Raw genomic sequence first — 16406 nt, 5'->3', positions numbered from 1 at the left:
TTGTAAGTTACACTTGCTAACTTTTGTCCTTGTGTTTATATGCTGCATTTGATAGCACTGTTTACTCATGTTCATTGCTTCCCCTGCTGCATGGGAAAATTAGTCTCCTCTGTTCTAAGGGTCTTTCACACAGATGCAAATGAGGTTTTGTTTTTTTTTAAATATAAAAACAAGTGACTGCAAAGCCACAAAAGTTGGTAGAGGGACTCTGAACAGGTGTAGTGACTGAAACTACCTTGAACTGTTTTTAAAAAACAGACTAGATTTCAAGTTGTCAGTGCCCCTTTCAGTTCTACAGACATTGATAGCTTTCAAAGGATAGTCAAGTTTCCTTCCAATACTGCAGGAAGTACTCAGGAGGGACTTCCTGATAGACAGGCGGAAATGGCCTACATGTAGAAAGTCATCTAAAAGGAGAGAATTCTTCTAGTCACATCATCTGCAAGTCTGTGGCTTGCTCTGGCTTGTCCTAAAAGTTTAGTTTTACAGGGTTTCACTTTGATCAGAGACTCATTCAGGGTCTAGTACCAGCAAGTAAGTCAGAGTGGATGTTGAGAGGGCTGGAACAAAGTTTCCAGAATCACTTGTCCTTTAGCTTTGTTCCACTTGTAAAAGGGCCCCCGAACCTAGCAAAGGGTGTGTTTTGGTAGTTTCCACGATGGGAGAAGGCAAAAAGGACAGGACAGGCCCGTCCCACAAAGTTTCCAGCCCACACAGGACTTCCGGAGTAGGCTGAAGTCCCCTGGGATTTAGCACATGATATTGAGTCATCTGCTCAGGGCCACTTCCTGTTTGCTGGTTTCCAACAATAAACCCACCCTTCCTCCCTCCCTCATCTAGATTGTTGCAGGCTATGCTAGTCACTGTGTGGGGGCTGGGAAGAATTTTTCCTCATATCACCAGGCTGGCTACAGCTGGTTGGTTTTTTTTGCCTTTCTCGCAGTGAAACCTAGGAATTGAGCAACTGGATAGCTGGAATTCTCCCCCTCCCAGAGATCACAGTTTGGAACTGAGTTGTTTAGTTGTCACACCTTTGGCAGTGCCCAGTGCAGGAGCCTGCTGATTTAGGCTCCAGATCCTAAAAGGTAACATAGTGGGCATCTCCTTACAAGACAGTGCTGTCTGGGGTGGTGAGATCCCCCTCTCACCTCCTCCCCCCCAAAGGGGGGAGGGATGCTAGCAGGCAAGTGGAAGCACCCAGAGACCCTCCTAGTGTAATGACTGACTCCTCCTGTGGTGGAAACCCCAAGAATTGGCAAATAATCACAAAGGTGCAAGTGACTGTGCTGGGCTGCCCCCCGATGGGAACCTTTGATGTAATTTAACTAAAAGTTGGTTAAAACCTATACCACGTGTCTGGCGCCTTCCGCGCAATAAGCACACCAATGTACATTGCTAACAAACACAAGAAAGCTGCTCACAGATCAGCAAACATCCACTTTCCCTCATTCAACCAGTGTTCGTATTTCATTTAAATCATTCCCACCTTCCAGTGCCAAGCTCAAGGTGCTCAGAAATCAGGAGTAGCAGCACCAAGAGCATGAATTAGCCAAGAAGTTGTACTGCAGTCATCTACCTTTCAACTGCGTTGGGTGAAACAGCTCTGCACCCTACTGCAGATTGCAGCTTTGCCAATTAATATGCTCTCGTCAATGCAAGATCTTTTTCGACAAAGTATCTTATCACTGAACAACAGGGCGCCTTATAGGAAAAATTTACTTGGGATTGCTAACCACTGTGAAACTGTTTTAACTGACAAAGATAGTCCAGTGATCTTAGTTCACTGCACTGTAATTTGCTTCACAGCAGAATTTCTTTCCACCTACATTGCTGTTCTGGAAGACAAGCCTTTCCCATAACCTGCTTCCAACATCTATCGCGTTATTTGCTTTCAAGTAAACATGCTATCAAGACGTGCCAGATGTGGTGAGAGACTTCTGCTGGACACACGCAGAGCCAAGGCAGAAGTACGCTCACCAAATCCTTCTTTTCACCTAGTCTCCTTTAGTAGGTGAACCCTGGAAGCTCACCCTCAAATGGGAGGCACAGCAATACAGCGCCTTTCATTCTTGAACCCCAGTATATGCTAAAAAAGGATTGAGAGGCCCTCTATAAACTATGCCAGAGGCAAACAGTAGCTATTTAAATAAATAAACCGTTCTGTAACCAAGTCTGTCATGATTGATAAGCACATCTGTCAGTCCCCACCTGCTGTATGCATTCCTAGCATTTCTTTTCTGCAGCATTTTCCCTGACAGAGAAGAGACAAACTGCTTATCAACTGCTGCAGAAGAGATTTAAGGGGAAGGAGCAGGCCCAGCTTACAAAAAATTAAGCAATTCCAGGTCACAAGTGTGCCAAACAAAGTTCCTTTCCATCAGGCTGATGAAGAGCTGATGAATTGGATTTATTCCAGGGGGCCTGATAGGCTCTTGAACAGCTGCCTTTTGTGTGGCTCTCATGTCCCTGCCAAGAAGTCACAATGAGAATTTAAATGTCATTCCCACCCCCCCTTGATCATTCTTTTCCCTGCATACCGGTTTAAAAATCTCTGCAGATTGGGCAGGGAGCAGTCTCTCCACTCTCCAGCTGCTAGTCTGAAGTCAATTTCTGCACTGTTCAACCACACCCTTGAACAAAAGGAGATAAGCGTGAAAAATCACTCCACTCCCAAGGAGGGTGTGAAGGCATCTCAGCGTGAAGGGGCCAATTTGCCCAACAGCTGGGAGAGCAGAAGGGCCAGCTGCAGAGCAGCCCACTCCAACAGCCAATGTACAAGTTCTCTCCCCATCCCACCTTCCAGAGACATGCTAGCAGCTAGATGAACCTGAGTCTGTAGCAGCTTTGGACTCTGCTGGGAGCTGCAGTTTAGATTCTTGACAAGAGAAGTCAGAAATTCACAGCATCTCAACATTTGCATCTGCTTTGTTATTCTCCACCCAGCTCTGAAGGGTGGAGACCTTAAACAGCACATTCCTGCCTAAAACATTTTGACAAATAGCCCCCAAGATTCCTGTGACTGAAAGAGAGCAGAGAAACAGCTCTCTTCTTTCAATTTGTTAACTCTGGAGATAGTCTGTGGTCGTTTCCCCTTTGTGTGTGGGTCTTCACATAGAAGTCAGGGCAAGGAAAACTATAAAACCTCAAACTGGTATTGAGTGTTCAGGGACACAGGGAGAACATTTAACTATTTTTGACTATTAAAAACAGATTAAAAGGCACCAACTTGAAATCTAGTTAAAGACAATTGCTCCCTTACACCCAGATACTTTTGATACTTGCTGTCCTGTAAGGTGAAATTAAGGCCTTGTCTATACTACCAGGGTAAGTTGACCTAAGTTATATTACTCCAGCTACGCGAATAATGTAGCTGGAGTCAAAGTAGCTTAGGTCAACTTGCTGCAGAGTACACCGCACTGAGTCAACGGGAGACGCTCTCCCATTGACTTACCTTACTCCTCTCATTCTGGTGGAGTACTGGAGTCAACTGGAGAGTGCTCTGCGGTCGATTTAGTGGGTCTTCACTAGACCCACTAAATTGACCCCCGGCTGCATTGATCACAGCAGTGTAGATGTGGCCTAACAAAGGCATTACCTAAAGTGGGCTAGCTGTCGTGTTTCGTAGGGTTACCATATTTCCACAAGCAAAAAAGAGGATACTGGGGGGGGAGGAGCCCCGCTCTAGCCCCGCCCCTGCCCCATCCCCATCCACCACTTCCTCCCACTTCCCACCCCGATTGCCCCCTCAGTACCCCCTACCCCCGGCTCCTTGTCCCTGACTACCCCCTCCTGGGACCCCTGCCACTAACTGCCCCCTAGAACCCTACCCCCTATCTAAGCCACCCTGCTTCTTGTCCCCTGACTGCCCCTTCCTGAGAACCTCCCACCCTCACTGCCCCCCTACAACCCTACCTGTCTCCTGACTGCCCCGACCCTTATCCACACCCCCACCCCATATTCACACCCCCAGGACTCCCTTGCCCTATCCAACTGCTCCCCGCGCCCTGACAGGACCCCCAGAACTCCCAACCCATCCAACCCCCTCTGCTCCATGCCTGCCTCGACCCCTCTCCACACCCCTGTCCCCGACAGCCCCCCCAGAACCCCAGACCCATCTAACCCCTCCGCTCCCTGTCCCTGACTGTCCCAACCCCTCTCCACACCCTTGCCCCCGACAGCCCCCCCCCCCCGAACTCCCGACCCATCCAACCCCCCCTCCCTGTCCCCTGACCAGGGCTGGCTTTAAAGAGCTCAGGAATCGGGCTGCGCTCCAGCCGGGGTTGCGGGGTTTGGGGCCGGGCCGGCGCACTCGGCCGGAACTGGGGCCGGTGCTGCTGGGGCCCGAGCCGGACCGGGGGTGCTCGGCTGGCGCGCTCAGCCAGAACCGCTGGGGCCGCCGGGCACTGCTCGGCCCGGGCCGGAGGGAGCTGCTCAGCCAGGGCCGCGCCTCCCCGGAACTCTCCTCCTCGCGCCCCCCCCCCCCGCCCCAGCTTGCTTGCTGCTGCCTCCCACCTGCCCCTGCTTCTTTTCAGACTTCCCGCGAAGATCTGATTTGCGGGAAGCAGGGGAGGTGGAGGAGCAGGTGGGCGGAGTGTTCAGGGGAGGGGAGGGGAGGAGGGGGAAGACAGCTGCGGGGCCGGACGGCGTGGTAAGGCTGCAGGGGATGGGGGGAAGCCGGGAAGGGGCTTTGGCTGCCCGGCGGTGCTTGGCCGCCGCTTTTCTGTCTACAAATAGCCGACCAGGGGGAAATCCCGGACATTTTTAGATTTTTAAAAATCCCCCCCCCAGGCGGCTATTTATAGACCGAAAAGCCGGACATGTCCGGGGAAATCCGAACATATGGTAACCCTAGTGTTTCGGCCATGCAGATGCACATTTCTCTCTACCTGGAAGATGAGCAAGCAGCAGATCCCAGAGGCAGATGATGCCAGTGAATGGTTGTGTGTGCAATCTTGCACCCTGAGACAGGGAGACTCTTGCAAGCAGCAGTTGTACAAGCTGCAGAAGTCAGGCATAAAGGTTGCATAGCCCATTTTACTAATTCCCAGCCTTAGATTCATTTACGAGTCTGGAAGAAGCAGTTCAATCACAGCAGCACGCTTAACAAGCGGGCTCCCAGTTCATTCACACAAAACCCTAGAATCAGATATTAGTCTCAATACTAGAGATACAACTTGTTCACAGGACAGCTTTCCAGTCAGCCCTTGACTGGAAATGCTGTTACCTGGGGCGGGGGGGGGGGGGAGGAGGAGAAGAGGAGAGAACTCATTAGTCAGTTAGCAGAATTTGTTTAGCTGGCTGCTGTGAGACTATGGTTTTATGGCTACTGGAGGAAATTTAATCAGGAACTTTCTCTAAATTAACTATTCATAAAATGAGTGTTGTCTCAGTGCTCTGGAAGGTCAGGAAAGGTCTCCCTGTGCCCTAGGACCATAGAGCTAGGAACTGCCTCAAGAGCTCTCTGCACTTGCATTTAGGGAACTATGCTACTGAAAGAAAAGGTGAGACCCTTTAGGATTAAATAAGACGGTTACTCACCTTTGTAACTGTTGTTCTACTCCAACAGAGGGGAAGGAGGGTGGGTTTGGAATGGATATGAGCAACATCTCAAAGAACAACAGTTACAAAGGTGAGTAATTGTCTTTTCTTTTCAAGTGCTTGCTCATATCAATTCCAATTAGGTGACTCCCAAGCCTTACCTAGGCGGTGGGGTCAGAGTGAGATGTAGCGGAGTGAAGGACTGCTGAACCAAATGCAGCATCACCCCTGGACTGCTGCACTATCGCATAGTGGGAAGCAAAGGTATGTACTGATGACCAAGTTGCTGCCCTACAGATCTCCCTATATGGGTACATGAGCCAGGAAGGTGGAGGATGAAGCTTGAGCCCACGTGGGCGGTAAGGTGCATAGTTAGGACACCAGCCAAATCATAGCACGCACGGATGCATGATGTGATCCAGGACGAGATGCGCTGGGTGGAAACCGGAAGGCCCTTCATCCAGTCTACCACAGCTACAAACAGCTGGGTCGCCCACCTAAAATGTTTCGTTCGTTCAATGTAGAAGGCGAGGGCCTTGTGAACGTCCAGTGAGTGCAGCTGTTCCCATTTAGAGGCATGCGGCTTCAGGTAGAAGACTGGGAGGAAGATGTCCTGGTTGACATGGAAGGCAGACACCATCTTAGAGAGGAAGGCCGGGTGGGGTGGCAGCTTTACCTTGTCCTTGTGGAACACCGCATATGGTGGTTCCGATGTGAGTGCCCTGAGCTCAGACACATGCCTCGCCGAGGTGACAGCTACAAGGAAGGCTGTCTTCCAGGAAAGGTACAGGAGCGAGCAGGTAGCCATCGGCTCAAATGGGGCACCCATGAATCTGGAGAGGACCAGGTTAAGATCCCACGTAGGGGCTGGTTGTCTAGTTTGTGGGAACAGGCGCTCCAACCCCTTGAGAAATCTAGTGACCATGGGATTGGAGAAGACAGAACGCCCGTTTTCACCCGGGTGGAAAGCTGAAATAGCTGCCAGGTGCACTCTGATGGATAATATTGCCAAGCCCTGCTGCTTTAAGGACAGGAAGCTCTGAGCACACCAGCAGGAAAAACACTTCCACTTGGCTAAGTACATGGACCTGGTAGAGGGCTTCCCGCTACCCAAAAGGACCTGTTGTACCAAGCGAGAGCACCACAGCTCAGATTGAGTTAGCCATGCAGCATCCACGCTGTGAGGTGGAGAGATTGCAGCTCGGGATGACAGAGCCGTCCGTGGTCTTGAGTGATCAAGTCTGGCCACAGCGGGATTGGAATTGGAGTGTCTGCTGACAGCTCCAGGAGAGTGGAATACCAGTGGTGTCTGGGCCACACTGGGGCAACCAAAATCAGACGGGTTCTGTCCCTCAGCAGTTTGAGCAGGACCCTGTGGACTAGCAGGAATGGAGGAAAGACGTAGCACAGGTGAGACTTCCACTGTATTAGAAAGGCGTCCAATAGGGAACCAGGGGAGTGTCCTTGGAGAGAGCAGAACACCTGGCATTTCCGATTCTCGCGAGACGCAAATAGGTCTATCAGGGGAAAGCCCCACTTCCAGAAGACGGAGTGGATGACATCCGGGCGAACCGACCACTCGTGAGCCAGGAATGATCTGCTGAGGTGGTCCACTATGGTGTTCTGGACTCCTGGGAGAAATGACGCCACCAGATGGATCGAGTGGGCTATGCAGAATTCCCACAGACGAGTGGCCTCCTGACAGAAGGGGGACGACCGAGCTCCCCCATGCTTGTTGATGTAAAACATGGCCATTGTGTTGTCTGTGAGGACTGCAACTCAACGACCTTAAATGTGCTCTTGGAATGCTTGACACGCCAGGCGCACTGCTCTGAGTTCCCGTACATTGATGTGCAGGAATAACTCCCCTGCCGACCATAGTCCTTGTGTCCAGAGGTTCCTGAGGTGGGCCCCCCACCCAGGGATGACGCATCTGTGACTAGGAACAGGGAGGACAGCAGGGGATGAAATGACACCCCTTCGCACACTGCTTTGGGGTGCAGCCACCAGTCTAGAGAGGCTAATATCCCTGGTGGAATGGTAACCACCGTGTTCAAGCTGTCCCGACCTGGTTGGTAAACTGTTGATAGCTGGGCTTGGAGTGGATGTAGTCGTAGTCTGGCATGCCTGGTCACATACGTGCAAGAGGCCATGTGCCCCAGGAGGCATAGGCATGTTTTCACAGTTGAGGTCGGGAAGCTTTGCAGGCCGTGGATGGTGTTCGCCAGGGATTGGAAGCGTGTTTCCGGCAGAAGTGCCCGGGCTAGGCCCGAGTTTAAGACTGCTCCTACGAATTCTATCCTCTGGGTTGGTACCAGAGTGGATTTCATGACATTGAGCAGGAGGCCTAGTTGATTGGAACTATGATGTGATTGGAGAAACAGAGACTTGGTGGGATAACTCACATGACGGGAGTACTGTCATGGATGGATATAAACTGTTCAGGAAGGACAGGCAGGGCAGAAAAGGTGGGGGAGTTGCATTGTATGTAAGAGAGGAGTATGACTGCTCAGAGCTCCGGTATGAAACTACAGAAAAACCTGAGAGTCTCTGGATTAAGTTTAGAAGTGTGAGCAACAAGGGTGATGTCGTGGTGGGAGTCTGCTATAGACCACCAGACCAGGGAGATGAGGTGGACGAGGCTTTCTTCCGGCAACTAGCAGAAGTTACTAGATCGCAGGCCCTGGTTCTCATGGGAGACTTTAATCACCCTGATATCTGCTGGGAGAGCAATACAGCAGTGCACAGACAATCCAGGAAGTTTTTGAAAGTGTGGGGGACAATTTCCTGGTGCAAGTGCTGGAGGAACCAACTGGAGGCAGAGCTCTTCTAGACCTGCTGCTCACAAACAGGGAAGAATTAGTAGGGGAAGCAAAAGTGGATGGGAATCTGGGAGGCAGTGACCATGAGATGGTCAAGTTCAGGATCCTGACACAAGGAAAAAAGGAGAGTAGCAAAATATGGACCCTGGACTTCAGAAAAGCAGACTGACTCCCTCAGGGAACTGATGGGCAGGATCCCTTGGGAGAATAACATGACGGGGAAAGGAGTCCAGGAGAGCTGGCTGTATTTTAAAGAATCCTTATTGAGGTTGAAGGAAAAAAAAACATCACGACGTGTAGAAAGAATAGTAAATATAGCAGGCGACCAGCTTGGCTTAACAGTGAAATCCTTGCTGATCTTAAATGCAAAAAAGAAGTTACAAGAAGTGGAAGATTGGACAAATGACCAGGGAGGAGTATAAAAATATTGTTCAGGCATGCAGGAGTGAAATCAGGAAGGCCAAATCACACTTGGAGTTGCAGTTAGCAAGAGATGTTAAGAGTAACAAGAAGGGTTTCTTCAGATATGTTAGCAACAAGAAGCAAGTCAAGGGAAGTGTGGGTCCCTTACTGAATGAGGGAGGCAACCTAGTGACAGAGGATGTGGAAAAAGCTAATACACTCAATGCTTTTTTTGCCTCTGTCTTCACAAACAAGGTCAGCTCACAGACTGCTGCACTGGCAGCACAGTATGGGGAGGAGGTGACCAACCCTCTGTAGAAAAAGAAGTGGTTCAGGACTATTTAGAAAAGCTGGACGAGCACAAGTCCATGGGGCCGTATGCGCTGCATCCGAGGGTGCTAAAGGAGTTGTCGGATGTGATTGCACATTATCTCTGCAAACTCGTGGCGATTGGGGGAGGTCCCGGATGACTGGAAAAAGGCTAATGTAGTCCCCATCTTTAAAAAAGGGAAGGAGGAGGATCTGGGGAATGACAGGCCAGTCAGCCTCACCTCAGTCCCTGGAAAAATCATGAAGCAGGTCCTCAAGGAATCAATTCTGAAGCACTTAGAGGGGAGGAAAGTCATCAGGAACAGTCAGCATGGATTCACCAAGGGCAAGTCATGCCTGACTAACCTAATTGCCTTCTATGAGGAGATAACTGAGTCTGTGGATGAGGGGAAAGCAGTGGATGTGTTATTCCTTGACTTTAGCAAAGCTTTTGATATGGTCTCCCACAGTATTCTTGCCGGCAAGTTAAAGAAGTATGGTCTGGATGAATGGACTATAAGGTGGATAGAAAGCTGGCTAGATCGTCAGGCTCAACGGGTTGTGATCAATGGCTCCATGTCTAGTTGGCAGCCGGTGTCAAGCGGAGTGCCCCAAGGGTGGTCCTGGGGCCGGTTTTGTTCAACATCTTCATTAATGATTTGGAGGATGGCGTGGACTGCACTCTCAACAAGTTTGCAGATGACACTAAACTGGGAAGAGCAGAAGATATGCTGGAAGGTAAGGATAGGATACAGAGGGACCTAGAGAAATTGGAGGATTGGGCCAAAAGAAAGCTGATGAGGTTCAACAAGGACAAGTGCAGAGTCCTGCACTTAGGATGGAAGAATCCCATGCACTGTTACAGACTAGGGACCCAATGGCTAGGAAGCAGTTCTGCAGAAAAGGACCTAAGGGTTACAGTGGACAAGAAGCTGGATACGAGTCAACAGTGTGCCCTTGTTGCCAAGAAGGCTAACGGCATTTTGGGCTGTATAAGTAGGGGCATTGCCAGCAGATCGAGGGATGTGATCATCCCCCTCTATTTGACATTGGTGAGGCCTCATCTGGAGTACTGTGTCCAGTTTTGGGCCCCACACTACAAGAAGGATGTGGAAAAATTGGAAAGAGTCCAGCGGAGGGCAACAAAAATGATTGGGGGGCTGGAGCACATGACTTATGAGGAGAGGCTGAGGGAACTGGGAATGTTTAGTTTGCAGAAGAGAAGAAAGAAGGGGGATTTGATAGCTGCTTTCAACTACCTGAAAGGGGGTTCCAAAGAGGATGGATCTAGACTGTTCTCAGTGGTACCAGAGGACAGAACAAGGAGTAATAGTCTCAAGTTGCAGTGGGGGAGGTTTAGGTTGGATATTAGGAAAAACTTTTTCACTAGGAGCGTGGTGAAGCACTGGAATGGGTTACTTTGGGAGGTGGTGGAATCTCCTTCCTTAGAGGTTTTTAAGGTCAGGCTTGCCAAAGCCCTGGCTGGGATGATTTAGTTGGGAATTGGTCCTGCTTTGAGCAGGGGGTTGGACTAGATGACCTCTTGAGGTCCCTTCCAACCCTGATATTCTATGATTCTATGATTGAACATGTATCAGGGGGTAGCCGTGTTCGTCTGTATCTACAAAAACAACAAGGAGTCTGGTGGCACCTTAAAGACTAACAGATTTATTTGGGCATAAGCTTTCGTGAGGTTTTTACTCACGAAAGCTTATGCCCAAATAAGTCTGTTATCTTTAAGGTGCCACCAGACTCCTTATGATTGAAGATGTTCATGGTGATCTGAACATGAGACTGCACCCGATCCCTGGAGTGACCCCAAATGAGCCAGCTGTCGACATACAGGAACACTTGGATCTGTTGTCGACGAAGGGAAGCAGCCACAACAACCATGCACTTGGTAAACACCCTGGGGGCTGTGGAGAGGCCGAAAGGGAGCATGGTGAATTGAAAGTGCTGTTAAATTAATGGAGAGATCCCAACTCCTAGAACTGGAAGGGACCTTGAAAGGTCATTGAGTCCAGCCCCCTGCCTTCACTAGCAGGACCATGTACTGATTTTGCCCCAGATCCCTAAGTGGCCCCCTCAAGGATTGAACTCATAACCCTGGGTTTAGCAGGCCAATGCTCAAACCACTGAGCTATCCCTCCCCCCACAAATTGATTGACCACAAAGCGAAGGAAGCATCTGTGTGCTGGACGGATCATGTCGAGGGCGGCGTACCAGTCTCCAGGATCTAGGGAAGGAATAATGGTCCCTAGTGAGACCATGCAGAACTTCAACTTTACCATGAATTTGTTGAGTCCGCATAGGTCTAGGGCCGGAGCCCGCCCTTGGGGATTTGGAAATAGTGGGAGTAAAAACCCTTTCCCCTTGACTCTCTTGGAACCTCCTCTATTGCCCCCACATGTAGGAGTGATTGGACCTCCTGTAAAAAGAGGTGCTTGTGAGAAGGGTCCCTGAAGAGGGATGGTGAAGGAGGGTGGGAAGGGGGACAAAAAGCCAATTGGAGGGAGTATCCCCTTTCTACCGTGCGCAGGACCCAACAGTCTGATGTTATGCGAGACCACGCACGGTGGAAGTGGGGGAGATAATTTTGGAAAGGTGGGAAAGGATCCTGAGTGAAGACTGGTGCTCCGTCCTCAGGCGCACCTTCAAAAGTTCTGCTTAGGCCCTGCTGACGATTTGGGAGGGCCTTGGCCTTGACTGGCTTGGTGCCCAGTCTGCTTTCTTTTACCACCTCGGCCGCGTCTTCAAAAGAAGTCCTGTCTTGGCTGAGGAGGAGAGTAGGATCTCTGAGGTTGCGGTCTGAAGGGCCTTCTCTGCATTACCAACGTATGCATGCCCAGTGAACGCATGATGGCCCAGTTGTCCCGGGCCGGGACTTGATTGCGCTCACAGAGCCGACTCTTCAGCAGCTGGCAGCACCTCCGGTGCAGACGGTGCTGTTGAAGGGAAAACAGTCCCTGATATGACCGCCGTCACTGAGTGAAGCAGGACGGCACTAGTCCCGGTCCCGATCGTGGTCCTGGCACCCTTCACGGTGTCGCTCACAGTCCCGGCACCCATCTCATTCTCTCCGCCGGTTGTACTCGCGACACCACTCCGACTCGCGGAGATTCGAATCGCGGTATGGCAGGTACCGATTGGACTCCCGGTACCGGTCAGAGCGGCACTCATTTCGGAGCCGATCCTGGGGTCGATCTCACTGGAGGTCGCCATCGAGATCCAGATCAGGCTCCCGGTACCGATACGACCACAGGTACCGATCGCCGTCTCGGTACCACACTGCATCACGCCACCGGTCCCCAGCACCACGGCACTGTACAGCACTGGGGGACTCTGCGCCATCACGTACGGCTCCGCCTCTGCATCGTCTTGCTCACAAGGTGGCTACCACGACCAGGGCGAGGGCGGTGCAGGCCAGGACCCAGGCCAGGACTCCCCATAATGGTCCTTTTGGACCCCGGGGCATACCATCAGGCCCAGGGAGTTCCTTCGGGGGCTTCCCGTTCCGCCCCTTTGGAGCCCCGAGTACCGGAGGCCACGGTATCTCGCCGCTCCCCCCCCCCTCCCCCGGGGGTTCTGAGGCGACTGCTCCAGCGCCATTACAGGCCCAGGCTCCTAGTGTGACGGACCTTGAACAACAAAATTCTCCACAAGAGGACTTCACGCAAGATTCCTTAGTCCTGGGGGTATCTTCCTCATCCTCGCCTGATGAGGCAGTCACAGGAACTACGGTTTCGGGCCCTCCTCCTATGGACCTCCACGCCCATCAGGAGCTGCTCCACAGAGTGGCACACAATATGAACCTCCAGGTAGAGGAGGTGGTGGAGGCAGAGGACCCGGTGGTGGACATTCTGTCAGCAGAGACACTGTCCAGAGTGGCCCTCCCCATCATACGGGCTATACAGGCCAATGCCAAGACAATCTGGCAATCGCTAGCCTCTATTCCATCTATGGCCAAAGGGGTGGAAAGAAAGTACTTTGTCCCCTCAAAGGAATACGGGTACCTCTACACACACGCCCAACCATGATCCCTTGTCGTAGCTTTGGTCAACGAGAAGGAATGGCACAGTCAGCAGGCCCCTGCGCCTAAATCTAAAGACGCAAGATGCCTAGACTTGTTTAGGCATAAGGTGTACTCGGCTGGAGGCTTGCAGCTCAGGGTGGTCAACCAGCAGGCACTCCTGAGCCGATATGACTATAATTCGTGGCTCTCTATGGCAAAATTCAAAGAGTTGGTCCCACAGGAATCCAGAGAGGAATTTCGGGCTCTAGTAGAGGAGAGCAAGAAGGTGGCCAGAACCTCCCTACAGGCCTTTCTGGACGCAGCGGACTTGGTGGCTAGGACCCTGGCCTCGGGCATAGCCATGCACCGCATCTCATGGCTGCAGATCTCTGGCTTACCACCAGAGTTGCAACAGACCCTCGAGGACCTACCCTTCGATGGCCAGGGTCTGTTCTCTGAAAAGACAGACTCAAGGCTGCAGAGTCTGAACTCTGGCTCCAACTGCGGCGCAGGAAGCGTAGGTGGTTGTCGAACTGACAAACAAGAAGTAGCCTGCACCCGCTTGGGCTGCTTCTTCTTCTGACTCAGAGATAGGGACCGGCGCCGTGATGGTGGAGGCATCAGGGAGATCTGCTGCAAGTCTTTAGTAGAGTCCAAACGAGGTGCCGGACCAGTTGGTGCCGCAGAGGCACTCCGCACCGAAGACGATGGTGCCGGGTCCCGCAAAGAGGAAGGGACCGGGCTAAGTGCCGCCCGACTCCATAAGGAGCTGTTTCAATCTAGAGCAGGGGTCTCAAACTCAAATGACCATGAGGGCCACATGAGGAATAGTACATTGGCCCGAGGGCCGCATTACTGACACCTCCCCCCCCGCCAGCCCCCATTCCACCCCTTCCATGAGGCCCTGCCCCAGCCCTGCCTCTTCCCACCCCTTCCCTGCCCCCATTCCAACCCCTTCCCCAAAATCTCCACCCCAACTCTACCCCCTCCCTGCCCCCAGGGAGTGCAGGAGGGGTGTGGAGTGTGATGTGGAGTGTGGTGGGGGCTCAGGGCAGGGAGTTGGGGTGTGGGGTGCAGGAGGGGTGAGGGGTACAGCAAGGGGTGCACGGTGCAGCAGGGGGATCAGGGCAGGGGGTTAGAGTGCAAGAGAAGTGCGGGGTGCGGCAGGGGGTTCAGGGTTGGGTGCAGGGTGCGGCAGGGGGCTCAGGGCAGTGGGTTGGGGTGCAGGGTGCGGCAGGGGGCTCAGGGCAGTGGGTCAGGGTGCAGGAGGGGTGTGGGGTGAGGCAGGAGGTTCAGGGCAGGGGGTCAGGGTGCGGCGGGGGCTCAGGGCAGGAGTCAGGGTGCAGGAGGGGTTCAGGGTATGGCAGGGGGTCAGGACACAGGAGCGGTGTGGCATGGGGCACAGGGCAGTGGGTTGGGATGCAGGAGGGGCGCGGGGTGCAGGAGGGGTGCAGGGTATGGCAGGGGGTTGGGGTGCAGGGTATGGCAGGGGGTCGGGGTGCAGGGGGTTCAGCTGCAGGAGGGGATCGGGGGGTAGGATCTGGCCCGGCGCGTACCAGGGGCAGGGCAGGCTCCCTGCCTGCCTGTCTGCCCTGCCCCCGCAAGAGGCGGAAACGTGGGGAATGGGAGGCGGAGGGGCTGTGTGTTTCTGTTTGGGGCACTGCCTCCAGCAGCTCCCATTGGCCGCGGATCCCCGTTCCCGGCCAATGGGAGCTGCTGGGGGCACTGCCTGAAGTAACAGCCACACACAGCCCCTCCGCCCTCCCTTCCCCATGTTCCAGCCTCTTCCCAGAGCTGGGCAGGCAGGGAGCCTGCCCCGCTCCCAGTGCAGGTTGGGTCACCGCTCTGGTAAACACTGGGGGAGGATGTGGGGGGGGGCTGCGAGGGGCTCGCGGGCCGCAGAAAATCACCCCACGGGCTGCGTGTTTGAGACCCATGATCTAGAGTCCCACTCCTTTCTGGTCCTCTGCTTCAAAACTTTGCAAATGCGGCGCTTGTCCGCTTGGTGGGATACCCCCAGACACCTTAGGCAGGCGTCATGGGGGTCTCCCGTTGACATCGGCTTCAGGCAAGCTGAGCAGGGTTTGAAACCCAGAGACCCAGGCATGGCCCCGCTCCCCCTCACTAGGTAAACTAAATCTAACTACACTAAGTAACTAACTATTAACAACTATTAACCACTAATCAGAACTATTAACAGGTACTAAAGCGAATGCTAGGGAGGGTGGCGATCAGCTAAGCTACGCTCCACAGTTCCAACGACCATCACAGATGGTAAGAAGGAACTGAGAGGGCGCTAGGTTGGCAGGGGCATATATCTGGCACCATAAGAGTGCCACTCCAGGGGACACCTCAGCCAACCCACCGAGTGTTGCTAGAGTAAAAATCTTCTGACGATCGTCCACACAGCGCACGCACACCTAATTGGAACAGATATGAGCAAGCACTCGAAGAACTGTGCCAAGTCACAGGCCAGTGCTACCAGCCTCAGTCATTCTCAGTCCATAGCAAGCTAGTTGACATTTTGCCCCTCAATAGCCCCAATATAATCCAAAAAAACAAGGAGTCTGGTGGCACCTTAAAGACTAACAGATTTATTTGGGCATAAGCTTTCGTGGGTAAAAACCTCACTTTTTCAGATAAAGTGAGGTTTTTACCCACGAAAGCTTATGCCCAAATAAATCTGTTAGTCTTTAAGGTGCCACCAGACTCCTTGTTGTTTTTGTAGATACAGACTAACACGGCTACCCCCTGATACTTAATATAATCCAAATGTCTAAACCAGGCCTGCACAACATGCGGGCCGAGGGCAAGCGGCAGGGTGGGGCTGTCGAGTTCGCCCAGGGCCGGTGCAACCACTAGGGCCGACGAACTAGACAGTCGCCTAGGGCGCCAAGGGGTTGGGGGCGTCCGCGATTTTTCCTCCCTCACCTCACCTCCCCTCACGCAGAGTGTGGCACGGCTGATTGGGCGCCTGGGCCTGATTTAGCTGCTCCCATTGGCCTCCAGCAGGCAGAGTCCCTCCCCCGCTCTCCCTGCCTCAGCATCGCAGCACTCTGCAGAGGAGGGGCTGTGTGCTCGTCAGCTTGTTTGGTTCGGCTCCACATGGAGCGGCATGGTGATAAGGGGAGTCCTGGGGGGCAGTCAGGGAGCAGGAGGAGGGTTGGATGGGTCGGGAGTCCTGGGGGGGCTGTCTGGGGGCGGGGGTGTGGAGAGGGATCGGAGCAGTCAGGGGACAGGGAGCAGGAGGAAGGTTGGGAGTTCTGGAGGGGGGGGGGTGTCTGTCAGGGGGTGGGGAGTGGTTGGATGGGGCATGGGAGTCC

General features: G+C 52.9%; 1 protein-coding gene across 5 annotated transcripts in view; it reads right to left on the bottom strand.

The window, feature by feature from the left end:
• Window positions 1-16406, bottom strand: part of DAG1 (dystroglycan 1) — a 148270-nt gene that overhangs the window by 86258 nt on the left and 45606 nt on the right. The window contains exon 2 of one of the 5 annotated variants that reach the window (XM_054036086.1): window positions 2538-2630. The exons of the other annotated variants lie outside the window; for them this stretch is intronic. The gene's annotated coding sequence lies outside the window, so the exon portion shown is untranslated. The remainder of the gene's footprint in view (window positions 1-2537; window positions 2631-16406) is intronic. 5 annotated transcript variants of the gene reach the window in all.

The sequence above is a fragment of the Malaclemys terrapin genome, chromosome 7 (assembly GCF_027887155.1).
Source record: "Malaclemys terrapin pileata isolate rMalTer1 chromosome 7, rMalTer1.hap1, whole genome shotgun sequence".
Lineage (NCBI taxonomy): Eukaryota > Metazoa > Chordata > Testudines > Emydidae > Malaclemys > Malaclemys terrapin.
Note: the sequence above shows the minus strand (reverse complement) of the source record. Positions and strands in the feature narration are given on the sequence as shown.